The sequence below is a fragment of the Cydia splendana genome, chromosome 7 (genome assembly GCF_910591565.1).
Source record: "Cydia splendana chromosome 7, ilCydSple1.2, whole genome shotgun sequence".
NCBI lineage: Eukaryota > Metazoa > Arthropoda > Insecta > Lepidoptera > Tortricidae > Cydia > Cydia splendana.
In genome coordinates this window covers 16,062,121-16,073,178 of record NC_085966.1, presented here as the reverse complement: position 1 = coordinate 16,073,178, position 11,058 = coordinate 16,062,121, and positions in this window count along the sequence as shown.

Genomic DNA, 11,058 nt, shown 5'->3' with positions numbered 1-11,058 from the left:
AGTAGTTTTTATATTCCTTATTTTATTTTAGATATATTTAGGGTTTTAGTTTTAATTTAGTATTATTTAAAGATGTATATAGTTCATAAGTTATTTATTTGTTTGTCTTCTGTCTTTCTCCCATTGGAATAGATTGCGATAGGTCTTGAATAGGTACAACTTAAATGTATACTAATATCTGACCTTCCAACACAAGGTCTAGTTTTGTTTCTACAGACTGATATGAAGGCCATGTTGAGATCAGACTTTGTAAAGTTAAGTATTCCTGACCTTAATTATTTACTCTGTACTTACTGTCCGAAGCTTTTAACTATGTATATACCTAGGTTATCTGACTGTTGCCCTGTACCATAATAACCGGGCTCAACGGCTTAATATTATAACTGCATTTGAGGACTCAAGAACTCTTATTTGTCTATGTTTACAATTTGTTAAAGAGAAGGTAATGGCCAATTTGAGTTTATACCATTATTAAATACGCATTAAACCGATTTGCAAGACCGAAGTACTTAATCCCAAGTGCTACGTGAATAAAGTTTTGTACGGCGCACTAAAATTTAGCATCCACAAAACAAGAACAGGTTTATCTATTCTTTCGTTATTTAAACTTTATAATACAATACATTAAAGAAAAATGGCTGAATCATAGTCTCAGAGCAAGTCAACCATTTGGCTAAATAAAAAATAATCAAAAAGAGTTTTTATACATTATGTAGCTTTTACTATTGTAAGCAACGAATAAAAATATACATAATGTTATTTTTGTTAATTCACGAATTCTTGACAACAATAATGGACCGTTTCGAGCAAGAGGCCATTCCGTGCTGTGTTTGTTGATTAATGTGCTGATATCGCCCCAGCTTTCACACACATTATGAAGTCAAAAACTCTAAGAACAAACAGCCGGACGTTTCAGGCCACTCGCGCTTGAGTTTTGCATATTTTAATGCTTTAATTATACTGGCAGTTCGACAGAAGAGAAAATAATTATCTTCTTAGTAGAAGCGAGAGCATTGAGTGATCTACTTAGAAAGTATTGGCCTTGGTTCGAGTTATAAAAACGTCAACTTTTTCAGGAAAGATATTAGGTAGGTACCTACTTAAATAAAAATCAAACGTTGTAGTCAAGTTGCATAGCCGATGGACATACAGGTACATAATATGGAATTGAAAAGCTATTAATAATTAATGTTTTTTGTTTATTTCTCTTATCTCAGTAGGTATGCCTTACAATAGTTTAAATTTCTTTTTCACTTTTGTTATTATACTTAATACACAAGTGACAAAGTGAATTATTTTCAAAATTTGAAATATTTGCACATATTAGATTATATTATTTTTTCTGAACACTGTACCTATTTTAGTTTGAACGCGTTTTCTTTCAAATGTATAACACGTAAACTGGGGTAGGTACTCCTAGAGCAGAGAGGTCGCCTTAATGATTTCGCTTACCCAACCAATATCTCACGATAAAGCCATGCAATATTAAACTGAAAAAGGGCGCATCGATTAAGAATAAGCTCTAAACCTCCTTTTACGTCTAAATATAATTTACAAAACACTCACTTTGTTTCTTCTTCCATCGCCTTTTGTTTAACGTTGCGGTCAGAAATGAATAAGTACTAGTTTAAAATTAAATGTTGCACCTATTTAATTATATGTCAAAACTGTAAAGCTTTTTTCTTACACATTGATTTAAACATTCATCAAAGGGTTAAAATATAATTACGTGAACGTTGCCAAACGCAATTATGAAATATGTAAATTCGGGCGTATCTGCAGTGTTGAATAAAGGGATGGTACAAAATGAATTAAACCGGTAACCGTGCGGTCGTGGGTTACTATTACTAGTTACCGGTAAAAGTAGCTAATTTCCCTCGGGGCGTGTGACCATGCCACGTACTCTTACGAATACTTAGTATTCAGCGGTGCCTTTACCTCAGGCGGTGATACCGAAGGGAGTTCCTTACTTATGGAAACTTGGACTATTTACAGTAGGTACATTGCAAGCAATAGGTGAAGCGGTGGTGGCCGAGTGGATATGACGTCCGACTTTCAATTCGGAGGTCGCGGGTTCAAATCCTGGCTCGTACCAATGAGTTTTTCAGAACTTATGTACGAAATATCATTTGATATTTACCACTAGCTTTTCGGTGAAGGAAAACATCGTGAGGAAACCTGCATACATCTGCGAAGAAATTCAAAGGTGTATGTGAAGTCCCCAATCCGCATTGGGCAAGCGTGGGGACTATAGCCCAAGCCCTCTCGCGCATGAAAGGAGGCCTGTGCCCAGCAGTGGGGCGTATATAGGCTGAAATGATGATGATGATGAAGCAATAGGTACTTTCATTTATTTTGTAAATTTTTAGCCCATTAGATAACTGATTATTTTAAATAAGTAGTGTATCACATCAACAACATTAAGTATCCAAAACTAGATGGAGCAAAATTAATTTTGCAGCCGTGAAGGACGGGCTTCAATAATGTGCATTCGTCTATGTAATTGTACGTTTAAAATGTATTAAATTTCGAAAATATTTCGTGGTAACAATTAATATTTATTAATACACGCTGAGAAAAAGTTATCTCGGTTTTTTTGAGCACGTAAAGCTGATGGAACAAGAGAGAATAGTTAACGTTTTTGCTCACGAAGGACGCTCCAGTCTTTTCTTTCGGTATAACGCTAAACAAAGCAAGCGCAATAAAATCGCCAAAAACACCCGAGTCATTCTTCACATATTACGCCACCATAGCTCAAGCACAAAATTACGACGACGTATAATTTTCTCGCACGGGTGTAAGCGTTGTAAAATATTAAAATGTAATTTGTGTGGCTCAGTGCACCCGCAGTCGGCTTAACGCGAGTTTAGTGTTGGTGGTGTTATGCATGCCTGTTTCTCCTCCTAAATTAGTCTTGGATGCTAAAGGTACACTTTTATTAAGTTTTGTAAAGACTTGCAAATTACTGCAATCAGGGGTTTTGAACAACAAAACAAGTTGAATTGTCAGTGTGTCTGCTTGCCTAATATCCCAGTCGACGCCACATTTAAAAAATTAAGAATATACCTACTTTTAATATTTTGATACCTCTAGTAAGTACAAAGCTTATTTTCCTAGAAAGCTTATTTTCCCAGGAATCCTTTAAAATCTTTATGTAACTACATACAATTTAGATTCAACTTAAGTAAGAAATTATTCTCTCGCTTTCTTTTGTTTTTTCTAAGAAAATTACAAATGACTAAGTGTTTACTGTTTGTATAAATTGAGTAAACTGAGTGATGAGTAATTCTCGGCTATAATTTATTATTTATACATATGTCGCAGGCAAATTATAAGAATCCGCCGTTTACAAACGGCGTCGTCAATTTACAAACGGCTTCACGTTTGTAAATAAAATTGCCGAAGGCAAATTGATAGTCACTCAATAGTGTCTACGTAAACGTGATAGTTGTCTGAGGATGACCATGGTTTGCTGTTTATAAATATTAAATTAACTTTTATACCACACCACACCACCATCCTCACGCGCGTTTTAACCGTGGCCCCACTGCTTTGACCCACAGTAGTGGGTCCACGGGTATTTTTTTTTACAAGACCCACCGTTCTAAACAGTGTTCCCCAGTAGGTCTACGGGTAATTTATTTTACCATGCTCCCACCGCACTAAGTGTTTCTTTTCCGAAAACATTTCCTTTACAGCTTTACTAGACGAAGCCCCGCTTGGCGGGAATCCTAATTCTGGGCGGTTGGCCCTTCGGGCATCTGAAGCTAACCTAACGAACCTTCCTATATACCTACGCTTTTTTCCCAAAGTGTATTGTTTTCACGGACGTCACACTAAATCAAAAGGTAGGTAGGTTAGGTTCGTTAGGTAGCTTCAGATGCCCGAAGGCCAAACCGCCCAGAAATAGGAGCCCCGCGAAGGACACCCCCAGGAATAGAGACACCCCAGCGTTTTTCATAGTTTTGATATGCAGCGCCACGCGTGGTAAATTAAAGAACGAATTCGACCAAAATGCCGCGGCAAATTACAAACGGTGCTGTTAATGTCAAAAGGGTGTTTGTTACACTTTTTACAATTTGCCTTCGGCATTTTACAGACAGCGGATTCTTACAAAATTCCTGCGACACATATGAATAAAGCTGAAGATACCGATGAGGAAAGCTTAGTATTGTGATATCACCAATTTGTAAGATATTGTAGATTCCACAGGAAAGATGCCCAACTACCTGAACGTTTTTTACCCGTAAACAATACTTAATGGGAGGCAATGTCGGTCATTGCCGGTAAGAAAGAAGAATGACTTGATCCCTCCGTAGGGGGCAGAGTTTACGCACCTATTCTGTACATTGTGGGCATCAAAAGACCTCAAGTTGCCAACCTTTTTCTCAATACTATAACTATAAATCGTTGTTTCTGCACCGAATCCGTAATTTAAATGCATAGCTATGTTCGCGTTCCGTCGCCTCACGCCGCTAACTCCTTGGTTGTTTTTGTCTTCGCTTCCCGTGCATATCGCCTCCTACCGGTATAACGATGATCTTCGAATATGCATACTTGTCACCGATCTCAATGTTACAACTTATGCTGGTTTGCTTGAAGCGAATGCTTCATAAACGATAGGAAAAACAACCCTTATCAAGGTTTCCGTCACAAATGAAACTTCGCTGAATACGTTACGTAATCCTGATAAGACAAATCGCTTGGCGTGTTCCCTTAATACGCCCCGTGTTAACCAATTCGTAAACAGTTGACAACCACTGAACGTCACTTGTTTCCGAAATGATTAAAATAAGGATGAATGATTTTTTACTGAACTGACGAGAAAGAGAAGGTTTGAAATGCATGTAGTAGGTATAAAATTGGTACTCAGAGGGTGTAGCCAAGATGACAATTGTAAGTCGGTCGTGAATGCCAATTAAAAATAGAATAGAAATAGAAAATATATATTTGGCGTAAAAACATACATTAGGTACAGTCGACGTCAAAGATATGTTTACACTTTTCGCCTTATTACAAAGGAGTAAGGTGCAAAAGTGTAAACATATCTTTGACGTCAACTGTACAACAGCAAATTAAATAAAGAACCGTACATCAAATAGGCTGCAGCATCAGCATAAGCAGTGTCTGCAAGACACCGCGCTGGTTTTCAGGGCACCCAAAACAAATAAAATCAAATAATATAGAACCACGTAAATTTTCGTTCGCAATCGGTCATTCCGATATTTTTTATTCGATTGATGTTTATCATTAACGATTGTCATCTATTAGGCTTCGCCTGCAGGTGCTTTACGAAGTATAACCAATCCAAGCGGGTTTTATTAAATGTATGAAGCCTGCTATCTTAGGCCAGTTAAAACTCAAAAAAAATATTTTAGATACAGGTATAGTTACATTTTCCATGTAGTCGGGTATAGTTACGTACTATTTATAATATAATTTTATATATGCATAATTGCCATAATGCATGATTATCATAGCATATTTAATGAAGCTTCGTGTTAAACGCTGTTTGGCAATACTAATTGCCATCGTTAGTGGCCATCGTAAATATGAAAACCGTTATAAATATTTAATTTTTTTATGTTATATATTTTGTAAGTGACTTTATTGAAAGACATTAATCCTCTTCTACTCGTATTTTTTATTCTATCGAGTGTTATAACACAACATGAATGAGGTCTACATTCAGTAATGTTTACAGACTTTAGTTGTTATCTGATTGATATTTCCTGAATTAAAATAGGTATTATAATAAAATAACATCACCTTCATCTTCATAAAATAAAGTAACTAAATTTTTATTGAAAGTTGGTAACTCTTCTTGTTTTGCAGTATATATGTAACAAAAATAGTGGGGATCCGTTTAAGATATTCGGTATAGTGTTCTGATTAAATTAGGAAAAAGAGGAAGAATAAATTTACGCGAAAAATGTTTTTTTTTCTATGGGCAGAATAGATCGTCTAAGTGGGCCAACTCTCCATACAAAGGCCAAAAACTCGTGTCAAAAATTTTTTTCTTCTACTTTGTCCTAATCAGAACACGATACCGAATAATCCCAAGTAGCACAGATAGCTCTATAACTACTCACTTTTAGTTCTATCTAACGCTCTGTGCGTATTAAGACACTTATAAGAGCACACTCGTGGTCCTACAGCTGTATAATAGATCTCAGTGATATTTATATAGCTTAGGGCTGATTAAAAGCTGCATTACGGCTCTGAAAACTACCATTAATACGCAAAGAGAGATATATAGGTATATTTGCTATGACCCTATACAGCTTTAAGGGTTATCAAATGCTTTAACCGTTATAAGGTCTGTTTAGTGGATAAAATTGCGCCATGTGCTGTATAAGGAGGTAATTGTGGACTTTTATTACGTTGACTTATTAAGGGAGCACAAGTGAACTATTATGAAGCTAATAGACGTATAATGGAACACATGTGGCACATAATACAGCTTGTCGCTTAACATGTTTACCGCTAAGCAGCTTTTATTACACTGATTGTTAAGGTAGCACGAGTGAACTAATATGAAGCCAATAGACGTATAATGGAACACATGTGGCGCATAATACAGCTTATCGCTGAACGTGTTTACCGCTAAGCAGCTTTTATTACGCTGACTTTTTAAGGAAGCACGAATGAGCTATTATGAAGCCAATAGACGTATAATGGAACACACGTGGCGCATAATACAGCTTATCGCTGAACATGTTTACCGCTAAGCAGCTTTTATTACGCTGACTTTTAAGGGAGCACGAGTGAACTAATATGAAGCTAATAGACGTATAAATGGAACACATGGGGCGCATAATACAGCTTATAGCTGAAGATGTTTACCGCTAAGCAGCTTTTATTATTCTGACTTTTTGAGGAAGCACGAATGAACTATTATGAAGCCAATAGACGTATAATGGAACACATGGGGCGCATAATACAGCTTTAATCGCTGAACATGTTTACCGCTAAAGCAGCTTTTATTTCGCTGACTTATTATAAGGGAGAACGAGTGAACTATTATGAAACCAATAGACGTATAATCGAACACACGTGGCGCATAATACGGCTTAGCGCTGAACATGTTTACCGCTAAGCAGCCTATTATACTACCATTGGGCCTGTCTGCATAGCGGCTGTTAAAACGTTCACAAGATGCCTTTTAACTGTTTAGAGGTTCACTAGTGTATCGAAATAACGACTTGGACTTTATAGTGGTTCACTTAAGTATCTCTATCAGATATATAACAGTCGTATGCTGCATATAAGAATTTTAACGGTTCACGTTGCTTTTTAACATTGACCGCCATTTTATTGTACATAACCTACAAAATTGAAATTACTTTTCCAACTTTTAAGGGTAACAATAAGGTTTTGTGCCTGAGTTCTTAACCTAAATCATTAGTTTAGTACTTCCTATAACGTATTATTAACTTTTTATCTCATAACTCTGTCCAAACCACTGAAATAGTTTTTACACATAGCTTATTTATTATCATTCATTTAAATAAATACTGATTATTTTCGTGGCGCACTGAAATTTTCTTAGATAATGTATATATGTAATGTCAATAATCTTGCATTCCCAAACATCTTTCTCGCATTAATATATAAAAGATCATGTACAAACATTTAACTAAACACTTTAACAAAATGACTTATGTCGGTGTCGTTGCGCTTAACGTTTTTGCTTCAATATAAATATGTTCACCTCTGCGTTCGTCGTCACTATACTAAATATAATAGCTGATTTTTAAGGCAGAGGTGTAAAAGTATGTTATTAATTATCTTTTATTCAGCCCAACGTCAATCTTTCCCGGTATTAGGGCGCACATGTGACATATTAGCTGAATATAGGGTAACTGGTGGTCTCTTACCCAGTCAATATACACCTCTTATAACTCCTGTTACCCCTAATAATTCCGTTAAATTGCTGCTACAACGCTCTTAAGTAGCTATGTGAACTTAAGGCTGCCTAATTTGTGCCCATTTAAGAGTTATAAAAGCTGAAAAGACGCTTATACAGCTCTTATGCAGCTTTTATATTCCAGCTTCAAGCGTATTCGTACCTCATTATGCGGCTGCTATACAGCTAATCTGTGCTACTTGGGATATGCTCTTAAACAGATCCTCACTATTTTTGTTACATCCTGTATATGGATATCGATGGTATAAAATATTCACTGACAATAAAAAAATACATAACTACAAATATGTAGTTGCAAAGTAGGTATTTGTAAACAATTTTAGTTCGGTAAGTAATATGAAATTTAATATAAATAGGTACCTACTGACGACAAAGTACCTACCCGAACCGGGATCCCTTTGTTTGACATAAGTGACATAACTATTGAAATGTGACGATTGTCAGATTATCGTTAGTCATAATTCTGACTGAAACCGTTAACTTTTCAGGTTTTTCGTAAGGTTATGCTATAGATAGGTAAGTAGGTTAGGTTAGGTTTGTTTTATGGCAATCCTGATGTGTAACACGTTTCTGAGAAAAACCAAATTATGACTAACGAAAATGCGGACAAACAATACATTATGACTTAAAACTTTATGGGAAACGATAGAAACCCACTTGAACCATGTCCCGTTTATATTTAAATTCATTTTTCATCACTTGAACTAAAAACAGAAAAAAGAGAACTTCCAGCACGGATTTTTGGTCCAATCCCAATATTAGAAGATAAACATTTGAGGAAACGTTTGCACAAAAAATGGCGTAGTGACTCAATCAACTATTAAAACAGAACTAGAGCTATTTCGCTCGATAAATTTCAGCTCCCGGTCTCAGAGGCAATAACAAACAATATCTTTTCCAACGCGGCGCCTTCGATAGCTTTTCGTGAGCTAAGGGGAATAGCGACGATACAATGTGGCATCGGTGTATTTTTAATGACAAATTGCTTTAAGGATGACTTACGTTAGACCGGGTCGTGTCCGGGCCGGAGCTTCCAGTGCATCGTTTTCTATAAAGCATCATGTGATCGCCTGCCATGTCATAGAGAAGTAAGCGCCGGAAGCTCCGGCCCGAACACCGCCTGGTCTAACGTGAGTCGTCCTATATTTGTTTATTGAAATTATTCATTGGGATATTCCGGGTTGACTTTAGTTTCCGTAAAAATGTGATTTCACAAATCTAAGTGTCAAATACCAAATGTATTCATATTTATGGTAGTTGTTTTTAGGATCTTCTGGAGTTGATACCAGTTTTTTCGTTCGAATAAACTGAATTAATCCTAAACAGATTTTACAGCCATGAGATTACTAATTATACCTACTTATTATAGGCTACGTAGGTAGGAAATTTATAACTGCACTTTAGAGAACCATTTTTAAGCTAATGAGATGTTTAGCGTAGGTAAATCTAACCACCTAAGTCCCTGCGTACAATTTTTTGTACATACCTATTCCAAAATATCTTTTGAACTTTTATCGTGTAACTAAGGGTTCCAATTTCAAAAACAAAACAATTGCTTCTGGGTCTCAGGAGGCTAAGGTTGTATTGCAATTGTTATGATCTTTTTTTTATTGTGTGTTAATAAACGTATACCTACACAATTTTTATGTCTATGTACAAAACCTTTTTGTCCCATTCAAAATCGAATTCAATCAACCGAGGTGTCTCCGATATCAAAGCTAAGCTTCTAAGTGAAATTGCCCGGCAAACACCCGATACTCGCCACACAGATAGACTAGAAACATCGCACAGTTACATATTTTCCGATTCATTACCCTTACCCAGTACCCATATACATATTTCGCGGAACACAACAAAGGGGGCCTCAATATTTCGATAATAATATGAGCCAGGTATCTTATCATGGATAATGTATCACGATGCGTGCCGTTCGAGTAAAATGAGAACAGTGAATGAAGTGCCAACCTATTTATAAAACAAGAGACTGAAATTGGAACGAATCTTATTGGTTTAAGACACGGAGAATTTGTTAATTAATCTAATTCACGTAACATAAAATTACGGGTAGGTTAATTTGCAGGAAGAGTATAAGATTGCAGTGTGAGCTGTGGCAGACATTTTAAACTTTCAGGCATTGGTGGTCAGGCACCGCCTCACACTTGGACGAATTGTTAAAAATGCAGTCTAAGTTTACACTTAACTTATTTACTTAGAAGTTACGTAACACCTCAGGTACTTAGTTACTTAAGGTAATGCTGTAGAATATGGGGAAAAATTATAAAATAGGTACAGTGTTACCCCCTTATTCATAAACGCGCTACAAACCTTAATTAGCTAATAATCGTTTCTCCTTATCTGTCATTTTTACTTATGTATTTGTAAGAAAGGGATAAAACATAATTTAACTAAATCAGGCCCGTAAAGTTTTATGAATAAGGGCGTTATAGTGTAGGTGAAAGTTATGTAAACCATTAGTCTTATTTAAGATCACACTAATGGTTTACATAACTGACAGTATACTACCTATTCCTACCTATATAATTTTGTATTTAGATGATACCATTGGAATAAGGCTTCCATAGCCAGTTGAGAGCAAAAATCAAGAATAATAATAAACTTGATAATAACAATAATAAGTCACTCGTAGTTAAGTATCACCCCTATAACTAACTCCGGGCAAAACGTTGCGCTCGTTAATCAGATGAGATGAGGAGTGACGGGACTTGACGCCCTTTATGCGTATGTTACAACATTATATTAAGTACGTCTTAAGACATAGAAAGTGACAGCTACCACACGGTAACGTAAACCTTAATAAACACATATTTTGTATCGAAAATACCTTATCAATTGCAATTAAATTCTATCATTATTGCTGCTTAGGTTTATTAAATTTGATCAAGTTGATATGGTCAAATAAAATTATACTTCTTAGGTACTCTTTACTGGAGTTTTAACTGAAACATGTTTTCTTGATATACCTACATATAAATAGATTGACGATGTTAAGCTAGTGAATAAGATTAAGTAGTCTAAGCCATTTTGTTAATAGGTCTCCGTTTATTAGTATGCAACATTAATGGCACTTATAGAATTGTAGAGAAAATTATGCATTTCTGAAAATTTCT